Genomic DNA, 19,756 nt, shown 5'->3' on the forward strand with positions numbered 1-19,756 from the left:
TGGAATTGTTTACTATATTACTAAGTGCTATAAACTCAGTTAAAGCTGGCTTAAGGGAAAAAAAGAAAAGAAAAAGGAATATGTAGACAAATGTGTCTGATTGCTGACTTCTCTCAGCTCTGGTTTCTTACCTGTTAGTCTCACTCAGCATCTCTTCCAGGAATGACAGAATGGTCACCCTGACTCTGGCTGTCACCACAGTATCAGCAGTGAAAGCAGACCTTGTCTTTCTTAATAATCCCGACAAAATCATCGAATCCAGCTTCACTGGCCAGGCTCAAATCATGTGCCCACCATCCTGAATCAATGAGTGTTCCCAGAGGAATTACATTGGGCATTGGTTCTAGGCACCCCATGGATACCAAAATCCATGGATCCTCAAATCTGTGTCATAAAATAGTGTAGTACTTACATAAAATCTGCACATATTCATCTCTAGGTCACCTATAGTACCTAATTGATGTAAATCCTATGTAAATAATTATAATGTATTGTTTAGGGAATAATGACAAATGGAATTGACTGTACATGTTCATTATGGACACAACCATGTTAGGCTTAAATACAAAGTACATGAGAGAGACTTGAGGCAAACAGATTGCTCAAAAGTTTGCTAGAGAGAGACTGAGGATCTGTGAAATGGCATGAAGCTACAGCAGTACATCTCTGAACATTATTGCATTTGTGTGAATTCAGTAGAGTACTTAGTACAGGGCAAATTCAAATTTTGCTTTTTGGAACTTTATGGAAAATTTTTTTCTAATATTTTTGATTGGAGGTTGGTTGAATTCATGAATGTGAATTCTATGGAAATGGGGCAATGACTGACGTGCTGTTTGGGCACTCATGGTTGTGTGCCCAGCTGAAGAGGGACCTGCTCTCCTGAGTTAGGTAGGCTGAGAGAGAAGAGGAGGTGGTTCCTCAAAGGAAAATCAGGGTGTATTGGAAGTAAAAAAGAAAAGAAAAGAATGCTGGGGTGGCAAAAGCCACAGGTCTCTACTCCATTTATGATGTGCTGATGTTTGCTCATCTGAACATTTTCCTTTGTGTAAATGAAAGAGCACCTCATGAAAAGCTTGTGTCAAGTGCAAACACCCAGTGTTCATCAGAATATAATTATAATATATCACCTTTTATAATTTTGCTACAATCTTCTATACATATCACAAATAGGAGAATTATACATGACTATTGAATTTTAGTTCAATAAAGGATTTGTACCACCCGAATTACACCTCTACACACAAGATAGGATACATTAACTTAATTACTGTAGGATTCAATATCATAGGCCATTGCCCTGGGAATTTATCTTGTGTTGTGCCCAGAGAGAGAAACTGGGCATCATTTTTAAACACAGTCAATTTCCAATTATCCATGCTAATAGAAGAACACAGAATGTGGAGACTCTGAGTACAGTTTCTGTTTTGTTTCAGAAGTGGATGTGATTTTTTTTAATTTTTCTACCTGAGTTATTAATATTGCTTTGGCTTAGGTAACATAAAAGGAGTTTACATTATTTTAGACCTATGTTTTCTTTTTCATGGCTTAAAAAAATGGGAACTGTATTTGCTTTTTGGATTTTATTTTCATTTTGAACTAATTTTAGATTCACAGAATATTGCAAAATAGTATAGAAAATTCCCTTATATCCCTTACCCAGTTTACTTTAATGTTAACATCATACATAACCATAGTATAAACCTAGGAGACTAACATTACTAAATATCATGAACTTGCTATGATTTAGATTTAAAATGATCCTCAGAAGGCTGTGTTGGAGGCTTGGTCCCCAATTCAGCAGTGTTAGAGGAGTGGCATTTGAAAGGTGATTGGATTATAAGGCTTCTAACTTCATCAGTGGATTAATCTCTTAATGAATCCATAATTCCATGGCATTATTAGGAGGTGATGGAAACTTAGCTGGTTGGGCCTCATTGAAGGGAGGGGTCTTGGGGACATGACCTTATAGATTCTATCATGTTTCTGTCCCCTTCCTCTCGGGCTGACTCTCTGCTTCCTGGCTTCTGTGAGGTGGGCAGCTTTCATCTGTCATACCCTTCCATCATGAAGTTTCTGCCTTGTCACAGGCTGAAAGGCAATAGACCCAGTTGATCGTGGACTGAAACCTCTGAAACCATGAGCAAAAATAAAATTTCCTCTTTTAATTTGTTCTTTTGGGTATCTTGTCAAAGCCAAAAAAACACTAACATTGAACTGAACTATATAGAGTTTATTTAGATTTTATCAATTTTCTACCAAGGTCATTTTTTTTTTTTTTGCTCCACAATCCTACATTCAGTTGTTATCTTTGGTATCCTCCAGTTCTTAGCATTTCCTGTTTTTCTTATTTTTCATGATTTTGACACTTTTGTGGTATACTGAACAGTTACGTTTGTGTAGAATGCCCTCAGTTTGAGTTTGTCTCATGTTTCCTTCTGCTTGGAATGAGGTCACACATTTTTGGCAAGAATGCCACAAAAATGAGTTCCGTCCTCCATGCGTAGCAAAGGGTTCATGCTATCAATAAATGTCTTATTACTGCTGATGTTGACTTTCACTACTCGGCTTAGGTGTTTTTCTACCACGCTTATCCACAGTGAAGTTTTTCTCTTTGCTTTTATAGTTAACAAACATATTAAGGGAAATACTTGAGGACTATGCAAACTCTCACCACTTAAGTTTTATCACCCATTGGTAGATCTTGTCTGCAATAATCCATATCGTAGTGTTTGCTTAATTATGTTTCCCTTTCTCCTTCTGCATTTATGAGTTAGAATTCTATTGTAAAGAAGAGCTGTCCTTTGTCTCATATTTATTTGTTTAATTTTTCTATGGATTAACCTGATGCTATCATTATTTTGTTTACAGAAGTTTTTGGGCCTTGACCATTAGGAGCTCCCTCAGGTTGGACCCTTTCGTTTTGTTTATTTATTCAGTAGACATTTTAGAGAAATTTTAGGTTAACAGAAACATTGAGCAGAACATATAGAGATTTCCCATGTACCCTCTCTCCCCACGAACAGCCCCCACCCAGTTATCAGAACCCCCAACAGAGTGGTACATACATTACAACTGATGAGCCTACATATACATACAGTTACTACTCAAAGCCTGTAATTTACATTAGAATTCACTCTTGATGTTGTACATTTTGTGGGTTTTGGCAAATGTATAAAAATATGCATCCATCAATATAACATCAGTCAGAATAGTTTTACTGCCCTAAAATGCTTTGTGCTCTGCTTATTTATCCTTTTTTCCTTATACTTTTCCGGAAATCACTTATCTGTTTACTATCTCCATGGATTTGCCACTTACAGGGTCATGTGGCTACAGTCACATGTAGTCTTTTCACATTGGCTTTTCCCACTTAGAATTATACATTTAATTTTCTTCCTTCCATGTCGCTCCATGCATTGATAGATCATTTTTTAGTGCTTAATGATATTGCATTTTCTGGATGTACCATATTTTATTTCTTCAAACCTCATTCTTTTGATAAATCCATATTCTTTTTAAACACTTCCTTATTTTCTGACTTTACAATGTTCCAGGCTCATCTTATATTTTTTCCTGTCCTAGCCCTGGAATGAACCACTATTCAAAGGATCCAACTTTCTTTTATTGTAGAATAATATTTGGAAGTCAAGGCACTAGGTAGTCTCGTTGCTTTTGGGATGTGACTATTTTGGATTTTCTCTATAGACAGAGCCAGGAAATATATGTATATGTACTAATCTACACCCCAGTACTTATCTATATTTCTCAAACAATGGGCTAATGAATGTAATAGTCACGATGGCAGTGATGAAAGCTATGTAGAACTCAACAATATGTGTTTCCTTTCCCTAAGGCTAATTGTCACAGCAGAACACTCAACCTGACAGAAACAGAGAACATGGGTGAGTCTTTATGTATCAGATTTTTTTCCAGCTTGGAGAGGTAGTGTTTCATTCTGGCTGGGGTTGATGTATTACATTTACCTTTCTCATCTGCAATGTCTCAGCCAGTTCCACTATACTATGGGTCAAAAATCAGCATCTGATCTACTCACATTGGATACCACATTACCTTCCTTGCTTTGGAGGAAGGCCTATTTAATGGAAAAAGAAGTATGGCATAGACAACATACTATGGGACCCTATTAAGATTTAAATATGAAGTATCCCTCAAAGACTCATGTATTGAGGGTTCTTACTTTAATACCTGATTAATCCATGTTGACTTCAGTTCTGATAAGCTTTTGGGAAGTGATTGGATCATGAAGGCACTAACTTCATCAGTGGAATTCATCATAATCTGATGGCATTATTGGGAGGAGATGACAACTGGAGGTGGGGCCTAGTTGAAAGGAATGGGCCATGGGGGTACCTTAGAGACTGTATATGGTCCCCTTCTTCTCTAGCTCTTTTGTTTATTCTCTCTCTCTCTCTCTCCTTTGTCTGCTTTCTAGCTGCAACAAGATAAGCAGCTTTCCTCTGCTACACCCTTATGCTATGATGTTTATGCCTTACTATAGTTATAAAGCAATGGAGCTGTCCAACCATGGACTGAAACACCTGACACTGTGAATGATGATAGGCTGACTAACACAGATCCACTGATCCTTTTATATTCTGCACCATCCCAAAGGTATTGGCTTGAGTTAGAACTGTAACAGCCTTGGGAAGATGTAGTTGAGATACTAGTTTAGGGATAATACCCTGCAAAAATAAGGCAACATCTGTAGGCTGAATATACACCTTGAACCAGTGGGGACACTGGGCATTACATGGCACTGTGTCTCCATGACACAGTAGGTCCAAAAATCAAGGAGAGGAGGAAGGAGCATACTGTTCATCATTACTCCCAGAGACCTACTTGGGGAATCTGTGTTTTCTACTCACAACTTCAGTCCATCAGTTTAGAGATCCTAGGTCCCAAGAGGAAGTCCAGGGTACACAAAAGATGTTCTTCTAAACTTAAAGCTATGGCTGCTACCTTGTTACTTCAGGTTCCTTATGGCAGAAGACTGTCAGGCACAGGAAGGAGTAATTGACTGTTGTCATCATGAGGGTGTAGGACTACTGCTATATAATACAGTAAGGAAAAATACGTTTTTCACTCAAGTGTCCCTGAGTTTCTTAATGTGTCCATGATCAATTGTAACTATAAAGGGGAAAATACAACAATCACAGCCTGGCAAGGGCATGTTGATCAGGCATTCAGACTTCTCAGGGATATGGGTCTAGACCACCCTACTAGGCAAGACTAGTGGAAGTGCTAGTTGTGGGGAGGAGGAAGGACAAGAATCAGCCATGACCTCAAAATCAACTTTCAAAAAAGAACTAAGTGACTCTCTTCTTACATGATTTCCCAGACATTGTGATCAGTCAGAATTCTGGAGAAATTGTAGGTTGTTGGAGGGACCTTAATGTGATGAACAAATGAGTATGAATAGTGGCCCTTGTTGAGAGACTTCTCCTTAACATGAATATCTGGAATGGTTATCTCCATTATGGCAGTCAGTAGCCAATGCACCGAAGAAACAAAAGACCGTTCTCTAAGGTAGAAGCGGTAAAAGGTACCAGTTTGTGTCCTAAAGCTCACTGGGGACCAGACTGAAGCTGGTATACACTGAAGACCACACCCTTGCTTAGCTTTTTCCACTTGCATTCTTCTGCCTCCCTTTCTTTCCTTAAAACATGCTCTGAATAAGTCATTTCTTCACAAATCCTTGATTCAGGCTCTGGTTTTAGAGGAAAAAAACCTAAGATAGTACTGATTGGTCATTCAGTTAATGTCATATTTTCCTGGCTGTTAAATACTTCCAGATATCATGACTTTTAAAGGTTAAATGATATTCTATTATATAATTATAGTTTATCGAACCAGTCCTTTATTTCTAGACATTAAAATTGTTTCACAGTTTTTAATCTTATTAATGCTAGAGAGAAGAACATCATTGGTGAAAAATCCTTGTAAATATTCTTAATTAGTTTTTAAGGTTAAATTCCTATGAAGGAAGATACAAAGTTAATGGTCACAAACATGTTTTGAATCTTAATGTAAATATCATGAATTTGAAGATCATATCCGTTTAGAGCCCAGAAACAGTAGTACAGAAGAGCAATTTTTCTCCATATTTTCCAGCCAGAAAGTAATGATTAAAATGTCTCCGCAAATTTAATAGATGACTTATTATTTTGATGTGCTTATGTGGGTCACTAGGCAGGTACCTTATTTATGGTTTGGCAGTGGCATCCTGTGGTGAATTGCCTTTTCAAGGCTTGTGTCCACTGTCCCTTCTTTTTCTCATTAATTATTTTGAACTTTATTTGTAATTAATTCAAAATACATGGAATTTTCAACTATAGACGTAAAGAACAACTTCTACCCTGAGTAGAATGCTAGGGAAGGGGTACCATTTATGGGAGAAACAGTCCCAGGGACAACTAGGAAAATAGGATATTAATTGAGCCAGGCTTTGTGATTGTCAATATACTTCTGCCTCTGCTGTCTTCTTTGGCAGTGAGGGCTGAGAAGAATCAAATCAATAGAATGGTAATGAGTGGCCAATCACCATAAAGAGGAATAAGGAGCAATACATTTCCTGTTTTTTGTGAATAATCATCTAACATCAACTGAGCCCTCGGTAGAGTCACATATGGTTCAAAGCATTGTACATATATGATGTCCTCTTGTCACAATCCTGAGGGGAATGTGCTGTGATTTCCACCATTCCCCCAGATAAAGACACTGAAATGGACAAGAGGATGAAACCATGTGGAGCTCATACAGCTATTCACTGGTAGAACTGAGTGCCAGACTCAGGTTTCCCAACTCCAGAAAGTGCATGGTCTTTATGAAGGTTGTACTGTTTAAATTATAATCCCATGTGAAGAAGCCTTTGGAAGAACTCAGATCATTACCCACAACTGTGTCCTGGCACATAGCCACCCCTTGTTTCCTCTGTGTTTCTTGTCACAACTCCTTTTGTTCCTGCTAAAAGTATTCTGTGCATCCAACTCTGTAACTTGATTTTTTTACTCCCCACCACCCCATGTTGCTTCATGGATTTTATAGCCATCATTTTAATGCCCTGCATAATATTCCTTTGTTAGTCAGATGCTAGCTTCTTGAATTTAGTGTTCTTCCCCTGAAGATGTTGGGAGATATTCTGGGGAGCCCCTGCTGTCTCCCTTGCAATTCTCCCTGGATGGATAATTCCCTTTGCACTTCATGCTCTGAGTGAAATGAAACAAATTTAACTTGCAGATTGCCTAAGGGTGTCTTTCATAGTTGTAGACATCTGAAAATTATACATGAATATGGGTAGCCAGGCAAATTTTTCCTAACATTTTGACCTTAAGGAAAATCTAGTAGAGATAATTGTGTAAGTGGTTAAAATTTCTTTTCCATGCCTCAGTATCTTAGTCTATAAAGGGGTAAGATGACCTGCTGTGTGAGCCTCATGTGTGAGACTTTAATATGAAATTGTATGGTAAGTTGAAAAGCATCTTATAAGAATGCAGACACTGGACACTGTGAATTTTACAAACCTCTTAAACTTCCCCACAGTCCTAGAAAGGAGGCACACCATTATCATTGTCATTTCATAGACAAGCCAATGAGCCCAAGAGGGGTTAATCAACTAGTCTGAGCATCCATAGATAGGAGGCAGTGCCAGTGTTTGAACCAAGGTTTTTAATAGAACCTTAGGGCTCTGTGTTGTTGGCACAGTGATAGAAGTTGAAGTCTTTCCATGGGTCTATGAAGACCCGCTAGGACTATTTTCCCTTAAAATGATGATTTTGTTCCAAATATATAAGGAGCTACAACAAACCATTAGTAAAATATCAATACCTTGCTTTAAAAATACACTAAGGGAGACTTCTGGGAAGATAGTAGAGCAGTAAACAGCTGCAAATCAGTCTCTCTGAGATTCAGAATCCAGACACTGGAATATAACAACCTGGGGAAGAAAAGGAGGAGGGAGGTGAATCCTGGGACCCAGGAAGGAGAATTGGATCCCACAGGGAAAGTGAAGAGGCAGACTTCAACACAGAAAAAGGAGGTAACAAATTGCACTTTTCTTTGGGTCCAGGCTCCTACATGAGAGAGAAGGGTTGAATCAACAGAGACACAGTGAGGGTGGTGATTCCAGAGGTCTCCATGGAGAAATACACCAGTGGAATAGAGTAGTGGATTCTGTGAGCTGCAACAGCTGGTGAATGATTCCAGTCCAAGCATTCCTTGGAGAGGAGGGTTGGCCAGATGCCATTTTATGGAGAGGATAACTGAACCCAGACATGGAGCATCTGTGAGTTGGCTTCATCTCAGGATTCCCGGTAACTGGGTGAGGCCCATCTGTGGGAGACATCCAGGGTCAAGGAGCTAAGGTCATGCTGACAAGAGATACCAAGAGTATTGTAGGCTGAACGCCTCAGGCCCCAACCCTAAAACCAGAGGCCAAGAACAGAATATTAAAATAACAGAATATTAAAATCACCTATAAATGAAAACCCATTAGAATCACAACAGACGTCTTCACACAAACCTTTAAGTCAAGGAGAGGTTGGAGTGAAGTATTTCAAGCCCTAAAAGAAAACAACCTCCAACCCACAGTGATGTACCCTGCAAAATTATCTTTCAAAATCAATGGGGAAATTAGATACTTACATGATAAAGAACACCTGAAGAAATTCAGGGCCACCAAACCAACACTCCAAAAAGTTTTAAAGGATGTTCTAGAAAAAGATAATGAAGACAACAACTCCATGAACCCCAACAGAATAAATTCACTAGGCAAGGAAAGCAATTAAACAGAGGGGAAAGAAAGGGAATCAACAACAGGAAAATAACATGACAAGGATAAGTCAATACATATCAGTTATAACCATCAATGTTAATGGTCTCAATTCACCAATCAAAAGAAACAGACTGGGAGAATGGATCAAGATACGCTGCACACAAGGAACACATTTACCTCAAAAATAAATTCATAGACTAAAAGTCAAAATACTCCATGGGACAGGAATTTGGAAAAAGGCAGAGGTAGCCATTCTATTTGCAGATAAAGTAGATTTCAAGACAAGACTGATCAGAAGTGACAAAGAAGGTCATAATATACTTAACATACTTGTTAATGGAACGATCCAAGAGCAAGTGATAACATACATGCACCAAATACCAGCACAACCAACTATATAAAACAAACAGTAATGGACATGAAAAATCAAATACTAATATAATTGTAATGAGGGACCTCAGTACCCCATAATCACTAATAAACAGATCATCTAGACAAAAACTAAACATCAGAGCTGAATCAAACCTTTAAACAAATTGACTTAGATATCTACAGAGTACATCACCCCACAACAACAGCATACACATTTTTCTCAGCTGCACGTAAGACTTTCTCCAAAATAGACCACACATGAGTTCATAGAACATACTCAAGTAAATGGAAAGAAACTGAAATTATCTCATGCAGATTTTCAGATAATAGTGCAATAAAACTGGAAATAAATGGCCAAAGAAACCACAAAAACTGCATAAGGACATGGAAGTTAAATAACACCCTCCTGAACAACCAATGGGTCGCAGATGAAATTAAAGAAGAAATTAGACAGTTTCTACAATTAAGTGATAATGCCAGTACAACATACCAGAACTTATGGGATGAATGAAAGCAGTCCTATGAAGGAAATTTGTTGTGGTGAACTCTCACATCAAAAAAACAGAGTGAGCTTGTCTTAGATACTTTTCTCATTGCTGAGACAAAATACTCCACACCCACAAATTAAGGGAGTAAGGGTTTATTTAGTTCACAGTTGTAAAGGTTTCACTTGATAATCAGCTGGCTCCAAGGCCCTGCCTTATCTACTGAAACCTCTGGCATGGCAGACAGGCATTGCAGAGGAGAAAAAGCTCATGGTGGGAAGAAGTTAGCAAAGCAACAAGGATCAACCACAGCTCTTTCTATCCCGTATATCTTATCCAGGCTACTTAGAGTGGGTAGCACTCACACCCTTAATCCTAGTGCCCTTGATCCTAGTGTTGACCCATGTATCAATTCCAGCATCATACACTCTAGATCCAGCCATCTCTGAGAAAGCCCCAGCTATGACTACATGAGGCTTTGGGGGGACATCTAGACACAAGCCATAACAGAGCTCAAATAAATAAGCTAATGTTGCACCTCAAGCTTCTAGAAAAAGAAGAGCAAGTTAAACCCAAAGCACATATGAGAGAGGAAATTATAAAGATCAGGACAGAAATTAATGCAATTGAGACTAAGAAAACAATACAAAGAATCAGTGAATCAAAGAGTTGGTTCTTTGAAAGTGTAAATAAAATAGACAAGCCTTACCTAGCCAACCTTATCAAAAAAAAGGGAAAGACTTGACTCTATGAAATTATGAAAGAAAAGAGTGAAATCACAACAGATCCTGCAGAAATCCAGAAAAGCATCAATACCTACTTCAAGAACCTGTACTCTAATAAGATAGAAAATGCAGAAGAAATGAACACATTTCTTGATATATATGAATTATCAAAGCTGAATAAAGAAGATATAAAAATTTGAAATAACCCAATATCAGTCAGTGAAATTGAAGAAGTAATTTAAAAACTATCAACAAAGAAAAGTCCAGGTCCTGATGGATTTACTGCTGAATTCTATAAGAAATTTAGAGATCTAATGCCACTACTCCTCAAACTCTTTAATGAAATTTAAAGGCAAGCAATATTCACAAACTCTTTACTGGAAGCAAGCATTACCCTGTTACCAAAACCAGAAAAGGATCCAACCAAAAAAGAGAACTGGAGACCAATCTTTTTAATGAACATAGATGCAAAAATCCTCAGTAAGATACTGGCAAACAGAATGCAGCAAATCATCAAGAAGATTATACACCATGACCAAGCAGGACTCATCCCAGGAATGCAGATATGGTTCACCATAAGCAAATCAAAAAATGTGATAACCACATTAACAGAACCAAGGACAAAAACCACATGATCATCTCAATAGATGCAGAAAAAGCATTTGACAAAGTCCAACACCAGTTTGTGATAAAAACCCTGCAGAAAATTGGAATAGAGGGGCTGAAGATTTAGCTCAGTGGCACTGCTCCTGCCTTGCAAGCACAAGGTCCCAAGTTCAATCCCTGGTACTGGAAAAAAAAGAAATAAAAACAATCCAATGTTTTTAAAAAAAGAAAATTGGAATAGAAGGTCTTTATCTCAATCTGATAAAAGCCACCTGTAACAAATCAACAACCAATATCATACTGAAAGCTTTTACTCTAAAATCAGGAACAAGACACGGATGTCCACTATCATCACTCCTATTCAATATAGTTCTGGAAACATTAGCTAGAGCAATTAGACATGAGAAAGAAATAAAAGAATAAGGATAGGGAAGGATGAATTTAAATTATTATTATTTGAAGATGACATGATAGTCTACATAGAAGTCTCTAAAAACTCCCCCAAAGACTTCTAGATTTAATAACCAAATCAGTAGTATAGCAGGATACAATGTCAACACTCAAAAATCAATAGCATTCCTGTACACAGAGCATTCCTAAACTCACTGAGATAGAAATTAGGGGAAAAATACTATCAAGAAAAATGAAATACTTATGAATCAAACTCATGAAGTTAAAGACCTTTACACTGAAAATTATGGTACTCTGAAAAAGGAAATTGAGGGAGATATGAGAAAATGGAAAGATATTCCTTTTTCTTGGAAAAACCAATATAGTGAAAATGGCCATAATTCCAAAACTGTTATACAGACTTAATACAATCCCAGTCAAAATACCAATAGCATTCCTCACAGAAGTATAGAAAACAATCCTAAGATTCATTTGGAACCAGAAGAGGCTTAGGATAGCAAAGGCAGTTTCGGGTAACAGAGACAAGGCAGGAGGCATCCTAATCCCTGACTTGAAATTATATCAGAAAGCTACTGTGATAAAAACAGGGTGCCACTGGCAACAAAACAAAACCCAAAATACAAACAAAAACAAAACACAACAAAAAAAGCAGACTCGAGGATTAGTGGAACAGAATAGAAGAAGAAACAACTCCAAACACAGCCACTTTAAAGGGGCTGAACAACTTTACTGGGAGAAAGATAGCTTTTAATAAATGGTGCTTAGGAAAACTGACTTTCCACATACCGAAGACTAAATGTAGATCCTACATCTTTCACTGTGCACTAAACTAAAATCGAAATGGATCAAAGATCTAAATATTAAAACAGAAACAGTCTGGTGGAAGATAGAATAGGTAAAACTCTTGAAGACATAGGTATAGCCAAAGACTTTATGAACAAAACCCTGATCACAAAGGAAATATAAAGAATCAACAACTGGGATCCTATCATAATAAAAAGCTTTAGTACAGCAAAAGAAACCACCAACAAAGTGAAGAAACAACCCACAGAATGGGAAAAAATATTTACCAGCTATTCCTCAAAGGACTAATATCTTGAATATATACAGAACTCAAAAAATTAGACCCTCCCAAATTAAAAAATCCAATCCAAAAATGGGCATATGAAATGAATAGACCCTTCTCACATGAAGAAATACAAGTAGCAAAGAAATATATGAAAAAAGTGTTCGACATTACTGGTTATTTGAGAAATGCAAATTAAAATAACAGTGAGATTCCATCTCACTCCAGAAAGAATGGCTGTTATCAAGATATCAACCAATAACAAATGCTGATGAGGCTGTGGGGAAAAAACGACCCTTCTCCAGGGTTGGTGGGAGTGTAAATTGGTACAACCAATATGGAAATCAGTATGGAGATTCCTCAAAAAACTAAAACTAGAGGTTCCATTTAACCCAGCGATTCCCCTTCTTGATATCTTTCCAAAAGAATTAAAAGCATCATACTAGAGTGATGTATGCACACCCATGTTTATAGCAGCAGAATTTGTAATAAGTAAATCTTGGAAATAGCCCATATAACATGGTTTTTATATACAATGGAGTACTACTCTGCCATAAAGAAGAATAAACTTAAGACATTTTTAGGTAAATGGATACCCCTTGAACCAATACTTTTAAGTGAAATAAATTGCACACGTTTAAATATCACATTGTTTCCTTGTGTGAGAAACTGAAAGGATAAATAAGGATCAAAATGGATGATAGATATTGGCAAGTGGGAAGAAAATGTTTAAATGGGAAGCAGAACAAGGGAGGGGGATGGGGAAGGGAAGGAAGGGAAAAGGAAAAAAAGAGAATAGAATGGAAAAATGGAAACAAAGCTTTTGTAAATAAGGAGGGGAAGAAGGGTTGAAGGGAGGGAAGGGGAATGGGGAAAAAAAGAAAATATATCATGTACATATACAAATTCCTTATGATGAACATGATCATTATGTATATCAAAAGTATACTGATAAAATTATTTTAGCTCAGTGGTTCTACCACCTGCCTCGTAAGCGCAAGGACCTGAGTTTGAACCCCAGTACAAAAAAAATTTTTTTAAATACACTGAAGAATTGAACAGATGCTTCTCCAGAGAAGGCATATAAATGGGTAACAGGTGTGTGAAAAGATGTTCACTGTCACTAATCATCAAGGAAATGAAAATAAAAAACATAATGAGCAATAACTTAGTACCTATCAGGATGGATATTATCAACCAAAGAAAATACACCAAGTGCTGACAAGGAGGTGGGGAATCTGGAACTCTTGTACACTGCTGATGGGAATGTAAAATGGTGTAGCCATTGTAGAGAAACAGCATGAAAGTTACTCAGATAAGTAAAAATTATCATATATCTTGGCAAATTTTGGGGGTTTATCCATCAGAACTGCAACCAGAATCTCAAGGACATTTTAACATATTCGTTCATTGTAGCCCTAGTCACAATACTGAAGAAGTGCAAAGAACCAAAGGCCCTTTGTGGAGTGAATGGATAAATTAAATGTGGTATATGCATACTGGAATGTTATTCAGCCTTAAAAAAGAGGAAACCTTGCAGTGTGTCACAATGGAGGGATGTGGGGAATATTAGGTTAGGTAAAATAAGCCAGTCACAGGAGAAATACTGCATGATCCCCTTATATGAGGTATCATAATAGTCAAACTTATAGAAGCCAAGAGTAAAATAAATATATGGGGCCAGGGAAATGGAGAGTTATTAATTCAAAGGTATAACATTTCAATTATACAAGATTAGTGAATTCTAGAGATCCGCTACACAAGATTGTGCTTATAGATGACAATACTGTATTATACACTCAAAAATTTCTTAAGGGGTTAAATTTCATATTAAGAATTCTTACAATAGTAATGACAACAATCGCAGATGATGCCTTCCTGGGGGCTTGAGCTGGTTTAGTTTAGTGTATAGGGCCTTACTGACCCATTAGTGTTTTCCTGAAAGTTTTAGTAGGAAATATTTATGGGAAGTTTGGCTTTGGTTCAAGTTAATTCCCTGGGTAGCTTTAGAAATCCTTTTGCATTAGTTCCTATTCCAGTAAAATGGGGTCTCTCTGGGCCTTGGCAAAGTGACTGGGTTCATTTATTGTGTTTTCCAGGTCCATCAGGCCCTGTGTGACTCCTCCCCTCCTGCTCCAGTTTTGCTCTCCTGCTTCTATCTCAGCTCGAGAACTTCCTCTGCAGGGAGCTCCATTTTGCTCTGAGCATGAGGAGCCTTGCTGAGCTCAGGCCTCTCTCCTAAGTGTGTCTTTGGAGGGCATGCCAAGCTCTCTGGTGACTCACATTCGCCCCCTCTATGTCCTCAAGTTGTGACTGTGCATCATATCCGCGCTGTGAAATCCTTCTTAGAGCAGCTATCTGGTATCAAGCCCAAAAGGGAAGGGGGCCCCTACTGCCTATCTGAAAGCTTCATTGTGTTGCATGGAGGCTGATGCTAATACTTGGGGGCATTTCTTCTCTTTAAATGAACACAGGTAACAAGAAAAGGAAAAGAAGGATGGATTTTTTTCTGAGAGAGGAAAAGAAAAATATCTTCAAGTCTCTGCAGACTTGTTTCTTAGGAAAAAGAGATCAAGTGTCTTGACCATGGCCATCCCAGGTTGTGTGTGTGCAGGGAAAAGATTGCATCACAGCTTACACCATGGACTCAGGGGACAGATCACAAGCCTTGCAATCTCTGGCAAGTCATTTAACAGCTCCAAAGCTCAGTGTCCTTAATCATAGAAAGGGAGGATGTGGCTTCTTCCACATGGGTTTAGGGGAGGAACTTCTGACTTAACAAACAAGCACTATGTGTAAGATACTGTTCTAAGCACAATACAAATATAGAGTTAATTCTCTTGATAACCCTATGAGGCAACTTTTGCCCTATTCTGTAGATTCTAAGATGTATGCTATTTTAGCTGCTCTGAAATAGAGATGCACCTCACAACTGAAAGCATCTTACAAACTCCAGTAATTATTTCAGCCATTGGAGAACTGGAAGGCAGAACATTCCAGAGAATATCAGAGTTTATTGGAAACTGCAGGAGCACAGAAGAGCCAAAATCCTTTCCAGCTGGGTAGAGCAAGCTTCCCTCCAGTGCTGCAACCAGGTTCAAGTTTTCCTATAGGAATAAGCTCTACGAAGACAAGCTGTGTCTGTCTCAGTCCTCTGTTGTGTCCCCAGCATCATCTGCTCTCACACTGAGTGCCAGCTCAGTGACTAATTGATGAATGATTAGATAAGATTTTGAGGTTGCCTTCCCTGGAGTAACACAGCCCCTCCCTCCCTCCCAGTGACTTTTCACAAGTTCATCAGTCCTCAGAACTGTCTCTTTCATGGCTTCTGAGGACAGAAGTGGTTGACACAACCTCTTACTATTTTGCTAGGTGTCTTGTGGCAGTCATCACTATTAGAGGTGGAGTGAGCCTCAGTACTTCTGGATGAAGATCAGACATGTGTTTCCTGGGAGAAAAATGCTGTTTTATTCTTCCATGATGATGAGGGTCCATAATCATCACAGGACCGTGTCACACAAAGTCCTCTGGTACTGTGTTCATAGTTGTTGGTACCTTTCACTACATATACATATAATTATGATTCAAAATAATCAGTGTGGGTTCCCATTTAATGTCTTGTCCCGATGGCCATACAATCCATGGGAACAGACACTAAACTCCACGAGTACAACATAGATTGTATGTAAATAAATTAGTAAATTTTTACCAAATGATGACTTCTCACTAGTATGTGAGGATGTTTAGTGTAGGAGGGGAGGAAACAGTGGGGATGGTAGAAGATGACAGCAGTGGCGTTGGCTGTTGGCAGGTCGCAGTGGAACATGGACATCAGATGGCCCTTAGTTCTTGGTTCAAATCTTGTTTCCTTCATTTACACACTGCATGGTTTGGGATAAGGGATGCTGTAGTTTGTATATAGTCTGTCCCCCAAGGATTCATATAGCAGAAGCTTGTTTCCCACTGTGGTGAAGTTGAGCAGGGGTGGAACTTTGTGGAGGGTTCTAGTGGAATGTGATTTGGTCGCTGGGGCCATCACTCATGATTTTGACCTTGACCATGGATTATGATTATTTCTTCAGGGCTGGGCATTGAAACTAGTATGCAGTAGGTGAGTGTTCTACCATGGAACCATACCCCCAGCCCTTTTTCTTTTTCTTTTCTTCCTTTCTTACCCTTTTTCTTTATTTTCTTTCTTTCCTTGCAGTCCTGGGGATTGAACACAGGGCCTCACATACACTAAGCGGGTGGTCTATAACTGAGCTACACCCCCAGTGGGTATCACTCTTAGAAGGGATTAATAATGAGCCTGAGGAGTGAGTTGGTTCTTGAGAGGCTGGGTTGTTGTAAATTGAGGCCACCCTATGCATTTGACCACTTCTGTACTTGGATGGCTCCTATTCTACTTCTCTGTCATATTGTGACACAGCCAGAGGGGCCTCACAAACCAAACAAAAAGGCCTGCCTAATCTTCAGCTTTCAGCCTCCAAGTCTGTGAACTAAGTAAACCTCTTTGCTTTATATATTACCTGGTGTTGAGTATTTTTTTTTAAAGCAACAGAAAATAGGTTGACATAAGTGGTAACATAACTCTGGGACTCAATGCTTTCATCTGAAAAATGGGGTTTATTACAATGCCCATTTCATAGGAAGCTGTGATAACAATTACATTAGATAGAAACAGGACTATGATAACATTTTGTGAGTGCTCACATAGGTCCGCCTGTGTCGTTATTGGTATTGTTGTTCTCATGAATTTTTCTCTGTGGTCAGGGCTTTGAAATCTTCTGATCTGTCCTGTGTAGCTGCTTGGCCATTAGGTTTTTCTGACAGTTATTTTCATTTCTCTGTGAGGTATTCATTTGCTTAAAATCAATTCCTCCTGACCTAGGTCACCCATTTACTATGGCTTTGCACGGGAGGAAGAGATGTGTGTAGAGCTGGGGTGGCAGTGGGGGCTGTGAAAAGATGGAGCGAGCCCGGCTCTGCTGAATGCATATAATCAATAAGTGCAATCAATGGGTTCATAAAAGTTACGGGCCCTGCTGGGTGAGCTGTTTTCCATAGTGTTGAGAAATGCATCTATTTCATGCTTCCCCTTCTTGGGGCCAGGATATTTTCCAATAGCACCTCCAAAGTGATGAATCAACCAGCGGTGGGAAGATCACATCATTTCCTCATTGTCTCTACCTTGCATCCAAGGAATGTTTGGGGTAAAAAACTCTAAATTAAACCTGGGAGCTTCTTGGCTTCTAAGAAGAGAGGGAAATGCATGGACTAGGCTTCGGGTATTTCCTGGTTCCATGGGTACTTACCACATTCCTACTGTGTAGCATGTATTTGTTCTAAGCACCATGGGCTCAGTAGCAGCTGAGGCAAACCCTGACTCAGACGTTGCCTTTGTGCTGCTGAGTGTCTGGTGGGAGAGGGACATTAAGCAATTCTGAAGGTGTCATGAGGACCTTCAGGCTGTGGGGTTGAGGGAAGCTTTTCTGGGGACTTAGAGTGAAGCTGCAGCCTAAGTTGGGGTGGTGGCTGGTCAGCAGAAGGACAGGCAAAAAGGGGAGCATCCAGGCCCTGGCGAGCCCCCAGGAGAGGCAGGGACAGGTGATTGGAACAGTAGGCAGGGGTGGCTGTTTCTCCAGAGGTGGGGACACAGGAAGCAGAGCAGGTTTGACTAGGGGATGCAGCTCAAGGATTCCATTTGTGACACATTTAGTTCAAGGTAACAGAGGCAGCAAATGGAGGTGCCATGTACCAGGTAGCCATGACTTTTCAGCTAAAAGTGAATTCAGGTTGATGATAAGTAAGAATGATAGGAGCCTCTCTTTATCAGACAGAGCTCAGTGGGTGGTTCATATCTTGAGGGGCTGTGTGTGTGGAACTTTTCACTGCTAGACTATCTTTCTCTCTTTCTGTGACCTTCACAGTCATCTAGCCTTTTGGTGCTCCCTCTTCTCCGCATAAAATGGTGATAGTTATGTTTGCTTCAGTGTAGCCAGGAGCACATGTTTGGGGATCCATTAAACTGAAAATAAAACATGTGGGGCTCTTTGAAAATGAGAACTATGTTAAAACAAGGAGTTATTATAGTTGTGCATAAGCCAATGAAAAGCAGAAATACAGCCCCAAGGCTCAGTATCGATCTCGGTCCCTGGTGCTTCCTGCAGCCAAATAAATCTGATGTTCCTCCCCACAAGTGCTGGCTGAGCGGCTGGTAGGTCTCCAGCTTCCAGCTTTCCCATCCCACCCCAAGGTTACATCCTTTCTTGGCTCGGGCCAGCTCCGGCACCCCGCATCCCTGCCTGGCTGTGCTGGCTGCCCTTCCCATTTGTGCTGGTTACAGGGAAGATTCCGGTTGTCAGGCTGGAGCTTGGCCAAGAGCAGATGCCCTCTGATTAAACTGGAGACAGGACCTCTCAGAAAAGCAGAGAACAGCTCTCTCCAGAACAAGAGATTTAAGGAGGACCAAAGGAAATGCTGAAGGCAGTTAGGGGCTTCAAACTTTAGGATGCATGAAGGGTTCTGAAATGTGTTTCACCCATTCATTCACTTGCTGAATAGATATTTACTGAGTGTCCACTAAATGTCAGGTCCTGAGATAAGCCTGGGCAGGAGTGAAAAAGACAGTAGGTTTGTCTTCCTTGAATAGTTGAACTGAAGAAAAGAGAAATAAGCAAAGGAACAAAACACTGTTATGGGAGTAGCCAGGAGCAATAGCAGACAGGGAATTCCATTGCCATGGGGTGGGGGTGGGGGTGGGGTGGCTGTGTTAGATGAAGCAGGCCGGGAAGGTTTCTCTGAGATGGTGATGTCTGAGTTGAAATCCCACAGCCAAGAGTAAGCCGGCCTGTGATGAGCAGGGGCAGGGGCAAGGACACTGCAGGAAGAGGACCCGGCCAGTGTGGAGGACCTGACGTAATGTGAGGACACTCTTGGTGTGTTTGCAGAAAACTGAGAAGGAATATGCCTAGAATCTAGGGCACAGGGGCAGGGCTGAGGGGACAAATGGGACAGTGCTTTATTGTCCCGGAGAGGAGTCTGGGCTTTTGACTGGGCATCATGGCAAGATGTTAGGAGGTTTTATGTAAGATGGGGACTCTTTCTAAAGCATTTCTCTGACTTTGGAGTAGACAGTGGGCTGCAGGAGAAAGGCAAGGACCAAAAAAACCAGTTAGGAGGCTACTGTAGTCCTCTGATGAGAAGTAATGACTGAGTGGATGGGGTGGTGCCCACTGGGGTTGTGTGAAGTGGGTATGTCCATGTCCTTGGGCGTTTGGAAGTGGAATGGACCAGC

The sequence above is a fragment of the Heterocephalus glaber genome, unplaced genomic scaffold (genome assembly GCF_053883595.1).
Source record: "Heterocephalus glaber isolate CG9 unplaced genomic scaffold, H.glaber_assembly_v1.0 deba00001606, whole genome shotgun sequence".
Taxonomy (NCBI): Eukaryota; Metazoa; Chordata; class Mammalia; order Rodentia; family Bathyergidae; genus Heterocephalus; species Heterocephalus glaber.